Consider the following 13,120-nt stretch of genomic DNA (forward strand, 5'->3'; position numbering starts at 1 on the left):
GAACCTAGTCTGACCTGAAATTCCATAAAAAGCAGACAGCTGAGACATGGGAGTTTCAGAAAACACTGCTTTGACCTACAGATCTGCTTGTATTGTTTGCTAATGTAGACATAGCCTTTGTGACTTTGTGAAGTTTCAGCTGTCTGTGAGCACTTCTTTGTTTAAAGTAGTTGGCAGTACTTACTGTCTTCTTGAATATCACTTTCACCTTCACAGGTATATGGTACTGTCCATTTACAAACTATCTGAATGAAAATAGCTGGATAAACACATCGTGTGGTGTGTGAGCAACTGGCTCATGTGTCAGGCACAAAGGGTTATAATGAATGGGGTGACATCAGACTGTTGACTGGTCACTAGTGGGGCTCCACAGGACTCCATCCCCAATCCTGTGCTCTTCAACATCTTCATAAATGACTCGGACACAGGACTGGAAGGGATCCTAAGCAAGTTGCTGGTGATACAAAACTGGGAGGAGCTGTTGACTCCCTAGATGACAGGGAGGCTCTGCAGAGAGGCCCCAACAAATTAGAGGGCTGGGCAGTCACCAAAACCGTGTGGAGTTCAGCAAGGTGATGGAATCTGCATGTGGGATGTATGGACAGACTGGGAAATGAGAGGCTGGAGAGCAGTGCCAGGCAAAGGGACTTGGGGGTCCTGATCAACAGAAAATTGAACATGAGCCAGCAGTGCCCTGGCAGCCAGGAGGGCCAAGTGTGTCCTGAGGGGCATCAGGTACAACATCACCAGCTGGGCAAGGGAGGGGATTGTCCTGCTCTGCTCTGCAGTCGGGCGGCCTCACCTCAAGTGCTGGGGGCAGTTTTGGGCACCATAATATAAGAAGGACATTAAGCTATTAGAGAGTGTCCAAAGGTGGGCTATGAAGATGGTGAACGGCCTTGAAGGGAGGTCGTATGAGAAGTGGCTGAGGTCACTCTTGGTCTGTTCAGCTTGGAGAAGAAGAGACTGAGGAGAAGTCTCATTGCAGTTACAACTTCCTTGTGAGGGGAAGCAGAGGGACAGACACCGATTTCTTCTCTCTGGTGACCAGTGACAAGACAGGAGGGAATGGCCTGAAGCTCTACTGAGGGTGGTTTAGGCTGGATATTAGGAAAAGGTTCTTTACCCAGGGGGTGGTTGGGCACTGGAATAGGCTTGCCAGGGAAGTGGTCATAGCACCAGGCCTGACAGAGCTCGAGAGACATTTAGACAGTACTCTTGGGCACATGATGTGATTCTTGGGGATGGTGCAGGGGTTTTACTCAATGATCATTGTTCGTCCCTTCCAACTCAGAATATTCTGTGATTCTGTGAAGATAATGAGCTTCAGAAGTTTGACACTGTGTGTGTAGAGACCATAATACAAGTCAGTTACTATATTCCTTATCTGCCTGTTGCAATCCTGTGAACATACTACTTCTTATTGCACTGAAGATTCGGACTCCATTTCCATTATCACAGCTAGCATTATGTCTAGTATTTTCCTTTAAAATTTGAGATTATTTTGCAGTGTAAAACAGTACAATTTGAATCTTTTGATAGATTAAACAACATACAGAAGAAAAAATGGTCAGTACCATATATTTCTGTGATTTCTGCCTTGTAGTTTAGTTGAGCCAAAGAAGAAGCTGGTGAAGAGCCAGCTTCTTAAGTAGAACACTCACTGGTTTGGGCTGCAATGGGTTCTCATCCTGCCTTGTTCAATATAGTCAGTTTTATCTGCTTTTCTCTCTCAGTATGAAGAGAGTAGAGAGCTGCAGTCAAAACCAAGGGAATCTGCTGTCCTGAAGCCATTGCTAATAAAGCATGGCAAAAAAAATTGACAAAGGGAAGGACGGATGGATGGACAGATGGACGGACAGACGGACGTCCAGTAAACAGAATAAAGCTATCAAACACTGAGGAATGCATATAGGAACCTTCATGAAACAGAACAGAAAGAATTAGGAGGGTCAGAGACTTGTTAATAGCAGAACTGTTGGCAAGATGGCTGGGGAGACAGTGAAATAAGAATTCATCAAATGCAGAGTGAGAAAATGAGAGAAGAACAAAATGAGTGCTAAATGAGAGAAGACAAAGGATGTGTGAGGACAGAAATTCAGCTTGATCACCTAAGAATGTCTGCTCTTCATACATCCATTGTCTTGTGCTCGTGCAGTAGTTCTAGAAGCTGTGCTTCTTGCTAAGGAAATTGTAGCCAGTTGGTAGTTCTAGGAAAGAAATTTAGAGATGAAAACAACGATACCGAAGTGAGAAGTCCTTGCTAACTCCAAGAAAATATATGTAAGATGACAGGTAGAAAAAACTTCACATTATCAGTGATAGAAAAGGGAGTAACAGAGCTAAAAAATACACAAGTGAAAATTGAAGTTGAGTAAGATGCAGAGAAAAGAGAAGATGTTTAAGATCTAATATAATGCACGACCCAATACACTGTCTCAGTCAAAAACCAAACAGAGCGTGCTGAAATCAATGAGATGACTTAAGGAAGAAATATAGACTTTATTAGGAACAGGAAAAAGAACAATTAGATTCTTATTTATCTTCCTAAAAGAGTGAGATATAAAAACCACTGCAAATATGATTTTGTTTATTGGCAAACAGGTAACTGATAATGCAAGATTATGACTAATAGACCAAAACAGTTTGCAGGCTGTTTATGGAAAGCTTTGTGAGAAACAACAACCAGAGTTGTCCTGGAAATGAAAACTTAACTATTTTGCACACTAAAATACCTTCTCTCATGCTCCTGAATGAGCCAACCTTCTTCAGATACACTCGAAATAAAAGAAAAAGACAATGGTTTGCATGACAGGATTTTCAACTTTTCCAGGTTATATATAATCTGTACTTCTGCAGCAGGACTTTCGCCCAAGCGGGATAAGTCAAAGCTTGTCTTAGTTTCCTTTCTGAGTAGGATAGCCTTGCCCTCAGCTGTTGAGTTGCTGGTGAAAGAACGGCAACATTTATTAACTGAATTGTTCATGTTCAATGGCATATTTTAAAGAAAAAGTAGGACCAGGTCAAAACTTTACTGACAATAGAAGCATACCAATTTTCACAGCAGAGAATGTGGAAGAGAAGAAAACAGGAGTCTTCCAAGCATTAAAGATTTTTTGTTTTAACATTTTCTTTGGGAATTCCAAATACCTTTGCAATTTTGTCAGCTTAATCTAACCAAGCAGTGGATGCTTGCACAGGTACTGAATAAACACTGTGCTGGAGATAACTGCACATTTTTTTACACCAGTAAGCACAAGGAATTAGAGTTCCCAAGCTGAGCAAATGTTAGTTTTCCAGTTGAGTGAATAAAACCTGATGTGCTTAATCAAAACTGATTAGGCAGTGCTTGAGCTTGTACTTTATGTAACTTCGTTATTAGGGTATTTCTGTTGGCAAATGTTTTAAATACCCACTAGTTTGTTTCTGAGATGCTGGATAATAATTGACATTTGAAAAGAAGGGAGAGAAGTCGAGGAAATCTAGGTAAGAAGCAGAACTTCCCCTCTTCAACCAAATTAGTTAGAAACTTAAATCCTCTGCAATCAAAAAGAAAGCAAGACAGGCATCAAAGTTTCTGGATGTCACATATGGATGAAATCTTGTCCCAGTAAAGTACATTGCAAAATTAGCATCAATTTCAGGAAGGACAAGCAACTAGGATTCTCTTTCTTTATCTTGACTGTATCCACTTTTCTTGAGCCATTGAGGAACCTTTCAATCTCAGTCTTTTGATTCTTGTAAGTCAGTAAGAATGGAACCCTGACAGATCTCACATGAAGGATCTAGTGCACTAGTGGGTTCCATCTTTGGCCATACAGGCAGGATTTTGGAACTCTCACGACAATGACATTGAATTCAGTATTTCATGCTGCAACCTAGAAGCTATTGTCAAATTAGGAGGCTTTCTTCTCTTCAAATTTTGGCTATCTTAAAAACTTCACAATTATTGACCATGAAACCTTCTAAAATTCAGACATATCACAGTTCCAATTCTTGCAGGTCACTCTATAATATTAATATACATCTTTCTTTTATGTTATTTTAAAATCCCTGTAAAAAATTTCACAGCTCTAAGTAACTAATATCTATTGTGGAACGGTTAATGCTTTAGGATGAGTGACTCAGTTTGCAGAATTGGTATAGCTAACTTTGAATGACTTCACATAATATTAGCAAAACTTTAATTCGTTATTTGTAGCTTGAGGTATTCTGAATATTGTTATTAGTTCTGCTTTATGTTTGTACTACAGTATAAATGGCAGGGGTTTTTTGAATTATGGAGTAGTTAGTTTTGAGAAGGACCCTGAAGATGGTTGAAAAAATGGCTGCATATGGTTTGGATCAGAAACAGCCATCTGAAGGGAGAAGTAATAAGCAAATCAGCCAGCCAGCTAAACAACACAATATAATTCCTGCTAAATCTTTGGCACAGAAGTGCCCTCCCAGTGCCCCAAAGCATCTGGGAAATTAGTATGACATTTAAAGCCTGACAGATGGTGAGAGCATCCTGCATGTACTCAGACCATGCCAACTGAGGATACCTGGTCTTTCATGGTCCGAATTGCACTTGAATGCAAAAAACTTTTCAATCTTCTAAAACTGAGGCCATCTAGATGAAAATAATATCTGGTAAATCTAGTTTGTCTGGTTTTGATGAGAAACAGAGCAGGTTAGATATTGGAACAGAACACTAAAGGCTTCAGAGTGAAAATTGAAAGCTTCTCTCTGTGAAACTGGAATGTTTTCTGATGCATACTCTCCCTTAAATGATCTCAGGTTAGCAACTGTTTGTTAGTGGGATATTAACTCTTCCTGAGACAGACTTTTAATGGAGGATTCTGCCAGTCCTGTTCCTTCTGGAGAGCAAACTGAGATCCCTTGGGGCAGGAAACAAATTTAAGTGGTGTTCCAAGAAGTTTGGCTCCCTGGAACGTAGTTGAATAGGGTAAACAATACATGTCTGCACTGAGCAACCAAGCAGCCTTTTAGATGGCTGGCACTTCCACAAGGTGGGTATTCTCCACTGCAATACTAGTTAAAAATTGGCATTAAACATGTCACCTTCCCATTCTTAGGGACAAAGCTCATACTAAACAAGAGGCTACACTACATATGTAGCTATTTTGCTCGAAGTTTTTTTAGTTTTTTGAAAATTGTTTCCAATATTGATGTCTCCAGCACTGTGGTTTTCATGGTATTTTTGAACTTGTATGAGTTAATGATTTTGCTTGGTTGGTTGGGGTTTTTGGACAACATTTTATTTTTCTGAATTTACTAATTATGTGTATCAGCTTTCTACTTGGCTGTGTTGGTATAATTTTGCTCCATCATAAGGCTTTCTAACAGTCAGTGTGCATTCACCATGTGCCTCTTTAGGCACCTTTGGATAAACACCATACTGCTTGAAAGGTTTTAGCTCTCTTAGATGTTCCTTCCAGCTGTTTTTAAAAGAAACATTCTTGGTCTTATGTGTTTCTTACTTCTGAAAGAGAATGCAATTGAGTAGATTTTTATATTTGTTTTCTTGTTTTTCCTTTGGTGGGTGATTTTCCAGTTCGTTGTTTTTTTTTTTTTTTTCCATTTCATGGATACCAAATCTAAGCATGTTAAGGCTGATGCTACAATTCTTTAATTGTAAAGATTTTAAATGTGTTTCTCAGCACTACTCTGCAACAACTCAAGGGCAGCTTCTGTTTTGGGGTCCCTAATCACTCACCCATTAACCATTTGTTGATTGTACGTCAGAGCATAGGACCAGTGTCAGAAGCGTGATATCCATTCTATTGACATCGAGTGTGTTCAAGTCTAGAGTTGGCCCTTGCAAACGTGTTACAGTGGGGATTCTGTAACACGATGTATCAAACAAGGACGGCCATGGAAAAGAAATGGACCGATTCTTGATAGATGTTTCAGAGATGTTTATTTCTCCAGCTGCATGGCCGGAGCTCTGCCGAGGAACTGAGGCAATCATGGGACCAGAGGGTCCTTGCCCGCGCAGGGGAACACAAACCAACCCATGGGAACGAGGCTGAGCAGGGGCAGGGAAACCCCGTGTCTGTCCTGTCAGGGCCCCTCTCCCAGGGCTCCATGGCAGGGGGAAGGGCCCCAACATTTCACCCATTTATTTTTAACAAAAAGAGATTTAAAACTTAACATTGAAAGCAACTGGATAAACATAACAAGAACAGTTTCAAAACAAAATAAGCCACCCTCCTGAGTCTTTAATGTCCAAACAGATTCTCTGGAACATCTTAAGGCTGACAGAAGGGAGACAGGACTCTCTGAGCATGCTTTGTGGGGAAACTGAGGCAGGAGAGGGTTTAATTTCTTCCCCCCCCCCCCCTTTTCATCCCCCACTCAGCATTGGAAAGGGATTTTTGGGGAAACAATTGGCAAAGGCATGGTTTTGTGAGGGAAACCATGGGTGAAAAAATGGATTGGGAATACACTGGGGGTAATAGGATATAGGGTAAAAGGGAAAGGTGGGATTAGGAAAGGGAGACTGTAGGGGGGGCTTATAATGGAGATACTGTCTAACATGACTACGATTTTTAGCATATATACTGCCTTTTACAGGAACACCATCAGGCCCAGTGACCTCTGATGCTCGTAACCCTTTTTTACCTTGTACAATTTTGAATTCCACCACTTCTCCATCTCCCAAGCTTGGGATGCATTTTTCAGGGTTGTTCCTTTTAATAGCAGTTCTATGCACGAATATGTCTTGCTGGTTGTCACACCTTGTTATAAAACCGTAATTTTGTTTAACATTATACCATTTTACTATTCCTAAAACCTTAGCTACAATGATCTTTTCCTTTTTCCAAGTGGCTGCTGTTTTCTGTCTTGCCGCGTTTTTGCTTTCTCTTTTGCTGTCGCTTGCTCCCGTGTTGGAATTGTCGGGGCTGCTCGTGTCTGCGCGCTCTTCCCAGGGTCGCATTCGGGGCCGCGCAGGCTGGGCCGGGCTGTGCCGCTCAGCACTCTGCGCTCCTCCGCCTCTGCTCTCAGCTGCGCTGCCCCTGCCAGGTGCTGCACCCATGTCTCGGCCGGGCCCCTGAGCGATGACTCCCCTGCGCCCTGCTCCAGCGCGTTTCAGCTCCACCGCCACCAGCTGCCGCCCGCGCGCCGCCCTTCTCGGTCAGGCGTTCATGGGGCTCGCTCCACCACGCGCTGCACAGGACCGGGCGGGCACCGCCGGGTCCCGCCGCTCCCGCCGCGCCTCGCTCCGCCACCGACACTGCGGCTCATGTGGCTCCGCCCGCACGCGGGAACTGCCTCGCTGCTACTCGCAAAGGGCTCAGTCCACGTGGCCTGGGCCGCACGGTCCCTGAGCCAGGCTTCCTTTCACCAGGACACAGCTGACATTGCTCAACAGTCTCGGTAACTAAATAATATTCACGAAAATATTCTTCCATCGGCATATATTTTGACTCAGAAATTAACTGTGTCCAAACGATGTTCCAAAAGTCTTTGGTAAGAATTAAATCCCAAGAAACACAGAAAAAGTTCTTAAACAACCATGCCAGGAAGCGTTTCAGTTCCTTTTGAGCTTGAATTAAGCTAAAATTTACAAATTGTTGTTCAAGAATCTTTTCAAGTTTAAGATAAATGTCCATATGCGGCTCTGAGAGCCAAGAGTCTTCCCACGGTTCTTCCATAGTTTAGATATGGAATAGCAAAACAAAAACAAGAAGAGGAATACAAAGTTTCTTTACTCACAAATCAGTCGCTGTCCTTAGGGATCGGGGATCATCCTGCCCGCATTAGCCACCATTTGTTACAGTGCGGATACTGTAACACGATGTATCAAACAAGGAGGGCCGTGGAAAAGAAATATATATGGACCGATTCTTGACAGATGTTTCAGAGATGTTTATTTCTTCAGCCGCATGGCTGGAGCTCTGCTGAGGAACTCTTACAGTCACAGGACCCGAGGGTCCTTGCCCGCACAGGGGAACACAAAACAACCCATGGGAAATGAGGCTGACCAGGGGCAGGGAAACCCTGTGCCACCCCCCCAGGGCCCCTCTCCCAGGGCTCCATGGCAGGGGGGAAGGACCCCAACAAACATGATCAGTTGTTACTGTTGAGGCAGCAACTGACACTTCTTTCAAAGAGCTGAACTGTTATTTACAGTTCATAAGAGTGATGCAACTCCATATTTATAGGAAACAAAGAGCTTTGCTCTGTGCTATAGATACAGAAAAGGAAGACTTCAAATATTTCTTTAACCTTGAGTAAATAACTGGTGAGCACTTGTGATTTCTATTCCCAACCCACTTTTGAAAGCTTGAGTACTCTACCAGCTCTGCCATCAAAATCACTGGTATGGATTGCTGTTGAAATCAGGCCACCTTCTAAACATTTTGATGTCAACACTGAACATGAAAAGGTTTTAAGTTAAGAAGCAAACCTTATTTTCCCATGATTATAATTTCTTATTGGTTATGATCTGAAAATATGGTGCATTTCCCTTCTAGTGTGTGTAACTTTTTTTGAAATTGCATTTTCTTTCTTTACCAGAAAGTTTATGGAACTGTTACAGTTTCTAACTAGCTCTGATTGAAGGCATGTTTCCTCTGTGCATATGTACTTTTCAATGCAAATTTGGGAACTAGAGGTGTCATCATGGCCAATGGCCATGCCTGAGCAAGTTATACTCAAAATCCTCAAGTTTGCATCAATAGAGCTACTAAAAAAATTGAGGTTTGGCTGACTCTGCCACAGTCAAGACTGTAGGCTGAATAGGACAATTAAATAGAAAGAAAAATCATGGCTGATACCTCTCAAAAAAGATGAAGAGGTAGTGGTAGGGTGCACAGATGTTTGTTGTTTTATATTCCATGCAGAACATGTACTAAGTACTTTAGGTAGTACTTTTCTACTTTTTACTAGTACAATCTACTTGTAAGATTGGAAAAATATTACTTCAGTAACTTTGTAACAGACAAAGTGAAAACTCAGACTCAAGGGGACTAATATTAGTGTGGCAGAATCTGGATAGTTTTGTTTGCATTCTACAGAAGAAATTGGTATTACAGCTTTTGCTATCCAAGTGTATTATTTCTAATGAGTAGGAGTCTGGAGACCAGTCTTTCCTCTTCATTTTCTTTGTGTGGGGAAGCTTTAAATGAAATTACAACCTGCTTTTTGTAACTTGTAGGCCAACCTCCATTACTTATATACTTCCAGCTCAAGGCTGGAACAATAGTTGAAACTCTGAAGCTGAAAATAACTTTTACTGTGTAGCTGCTAGAACACATCCTGCTTATGAGCATTGTGTTTAATTTGCATTGTTTCATACCCTGTAATGGAAAGGAGTCCATAAGATCCTGGAATCTGGACCACAGTGTCTGCTTCCATTGTTGCAGAATTCAGTCCTGTGGAGACAAATGCAGTTGTCATCTTTGCTTTAGCATTAAACAGTATTCCATAATGTCATTTTAAAGCTGGAGGCACAGTTTTGAGCTGTGACTGCAAATTGTTACTTGGCTGGTAAAATCAGTAGGGAGGTGTTAGAGTCGTTGTCTGGAGTTTATTTTTGAATGCTTCCCATCTAAAAGGCAAGACACCAATTTCCTTTGGGTTCTTCTTTTCTGGGTTTCCCTTGGCTTCCCTAATGGATAACTGTTCTCTGATGCTAACAAAAGTCTTCATCATGTCTCTGTTTTGAAGTTTTCACTCTCATTTAAGACATGGTGTAGGGTCTCCAGTGACACATGAGTTTCACATACACAATGATGTATTCTGTAGGTAGGGATCTGATTGTGCTCGCTGATGAATTCCTGTTGAGGGAAGAAGAATTTATGCTTAATATCTCAGATTTAGCACATGCCTTTAACGTCACATACCTGCAGGTGCTATTGATATTTATCCAGACCTTGACATGATTGATCACAGTCCATTTTTGAATATCACTATTCATTTCTTCCTGAATATTCACAGGGAGCAATAGTGCACAGCTGCCCCAGTGGGACTAATTGGCTTTAAATATGAAGTTCACAAAAATATTTTGTCTGGCTGCTTCTCTGTCTTCTCATCTTCTGTGCAATACGTGCCTTCCTAGGCTAAAACTTTTGTAGTGCAATACTGCCCTAGCAAAGATCTGTGTCATGTTGTGAATACAGTCAGTCCTGGTACTGGCAGAGACCTCAGAAAGATATCACAGTCATATGCTAAACACTAATATAACATAATATGTCTAGGAATTATTTCCCCTAATATTTAGCCAAAGGAACAAAAAATTTAGTGTGTTTTTTCAACATTAGATGAAGAAATATAGATATGTTCATATTTTGAACCTTTAGACCTTTTAAGTAGGAAACACCTTTTCTTACTAATGCAGTCAGATTGGTTGGTGAAATAATCTTAACTTCCTTGCTTTCACTTTCACCCTGCAGATATTATTAGGTTCAGTATCAATCTGTCAGCTTAACTGCTGTGGGCTAGTAGTGCCCAGTCCAATAAAACATTAATGACTGACATTTATAATGGCATCCAAGGATTTCAAACTGTCTTCTGCCAAAGGTTACTTTACTAGTCAATCCATCCTTCATCTCCTTTAACTCCTGACAAGGAGTTAAAGACATCGATCAGTTACAGAAATCATAATGTAAGAACATGTGAACAGCCATTCCTTGTCTGACCAGTGATCCATGTAATTTACCTGCCTGTCCATGACACTGCCCAGCAGAAAAGGCTTAGAGAGGAATGCAGTGAGTGAACTCTATATTCAGTTTCCCTTGAACAGGGGTTTAGAAACTACATCCAGAGCACTTTCAGCGACGATAATACTTTCCATTATTCTGATTCCCGAATCCTTCTTATTTTTTTATTTAGTGCTGAATAGTAATGGATTCCCCATTGTAATGATTTGTTGAGTGAAAAGTGGTTCATTGTTTTTTGCCTTAAACCTGCTGCCAGATCACCCATTTTACTTCCTCAGCCTGGAAAGCTATCAAGAGCAGCAGAGCAGGATCTGAAGGATCCTATCCAGATCCCATTAGTAGAAGAACAGAAGGTCAAGGTACCGAGAATGGCCATGACTACCAGACTTCATGTATTGCAACACCACTTGCAAGTGTCAAGGCCCCTTTGTGCTAGCAGTGATACAGACTTCTGAGAGTAAGATGCAAAGAATTGATACTCAAAACAGAAGAGGCTGTCAAACTGGAATAGTGAAAAAGCAGGATTGTCATTCTTTCTGTCTGTTTGGAAAGAGCTAGAAAGTCAGTGCTGCTGCTGCCCAGACAGTAGGCTGGCAAATATCATTGTTCACCATCCTCCCACTTTTACTCAACTTTCTTCAGCTACTTTAGGCCTTTCCTGCTTGGACTTATATCAGGAAAAGAAGCAGAAGTTATGCAAAGGAGTCAAAAGGTGAATGGTCAGCAGTGGTTCTCTCACATGTCCTGAACCTTACTGCACCAGGATCTCTGAGACTGGGATGTTCAGAAACCACTTGCTCCTCCCTACACAGGACCATGATAGTGCAGAACATAGACTCCAAGACAACAAGTACTGATTTCTAGTCATGGAAGCAAGCAGCTTCAATGGGCAGGAGAAGGTAGAGAAAGTTCCAGATCAAGTATTCTATTAAGATTTATGACTACAACAACCCTATGCCACACCTATTCTGTTGATGCTCCCTTGTATAAAACTGCTGTCAATAAAGGTGCATTCAGACATTGGGTACTAATATGTGAAGCAAAGTATGAGGCTGAGGTAAAATTTGAGGAAAATGTAAGAACAAGCAATTATCCCAGAATCTGCAATTCTAAATTTGTAGCATGAGAGCACCAATGAATGTCTTAAAACCAAACCAGAAAAAGTACCTGTAGAAGGTGACAAGAAAAGGTAAGTACAGGCAATTGCATACTGATATTTCCCCAGAATATTCTCCCAGCAACCAGGAGTCTACACAGCCCTCTAAGACTTTGATGAATTTTTTTTTCTGTGGGTTGTCCATTCCCTTTTTGAACCTGTATGACCTTTGTCTTCTATGGCCATAGCTTAAACAGCACAGTGATCAAGAAGTACTTCCTTCTGATACTTTTGAATCTAGCCCTTATCATCTTGCTGTTCTCTAGTTATTGTATTGAAGAGGATACTAAAAATTCTTTCACATTTTACTCTTTATCTTTTAAACCACTACTGTATTTCAGATTAAATGGTCTCAGTTTCTGATTGTGGAACCTTAGTTAATTAGTGCTTTTCTGGTTTGGGCTCCCTACAATACTGCTACATGTCCTTTTTTCATATCTCTTCTAATTCTCCTTTTGGGGAAGAGAGGTCAGACCTACTCAAAATTTTCACAATACTGATGAGTCAGGGAGTTATGCAGTGGAATAATCCTGTTCTTATGACTGCTGGTGTTCTACAGTCTTTTTTTGACTGTTATAAATTATTGAGATTATGTTTTCATCAAACTATTTACTAAATCTTCAAGATTTTCATCCTGCTTTGAATAAGCCAGCCTGGAGCAACAGTTTATATGTGAAGTTCAGATTGTTTTTCCCCATATGCATTTATCTAAGCTGAATTTCAATTGTCATTTCTTTGCCAAGCCACTCATTATTGTGAGGCTTTTCTGAAACTGCCTCTCTTCTATATTGCCTTGAATAGTTTAGTGTCAGCACCATTCTTTGTCACCTTGGTATTCTTACCCCTTTAATTCATTTATGAATACGCTGAGAGCCTCAGGTCCCAGCACAAAACCCTGTGAGACTCCACTGGCTTTTTGTTCTTTGGCTCTGTTTCTGATCTCCTTAACAGTTCTTTATCCAACCAAGGACATTCCCATGTTGTTTAGATTATTTAAGAGTCTTTGGGTGAGGACCATTACTGAATGCCTTTTGAAATTACAAGTAGACCATATCAAAGGGATACTCCTTGTCCACATTCTTAATTGCTTCTTCAGAGAAATTAAATAAATCTGCGAGGCACAAATTTTCTGTAAAAAACCCACAAGAAACAAATAGTGTTAACTCTATTCATATTCATCCACATGTCCATTAATTTTAATATGTAGGATAAATTCCAGTAACATTTCAGAGGGCTGTGAGGCTCATTGGTGAGGTCTTCCTTGGGTCTCTCTGAAACTTCCAAAAAAGAATCA

Source organism: Corvus moneduloides, chromosome 6 (genome assembly GCF_009650955.1).
Source record: "Corvus moneduloides isolate bCorMon1 chromosome 6, bCorMon1.pri, whole genome shotgun sequence".
Lineage (NCBI taxonomy): Eukaryota > Metazoa > Chordata > Aves > Passeriformes > Corvidae > Corvus > Corvus moneduloides.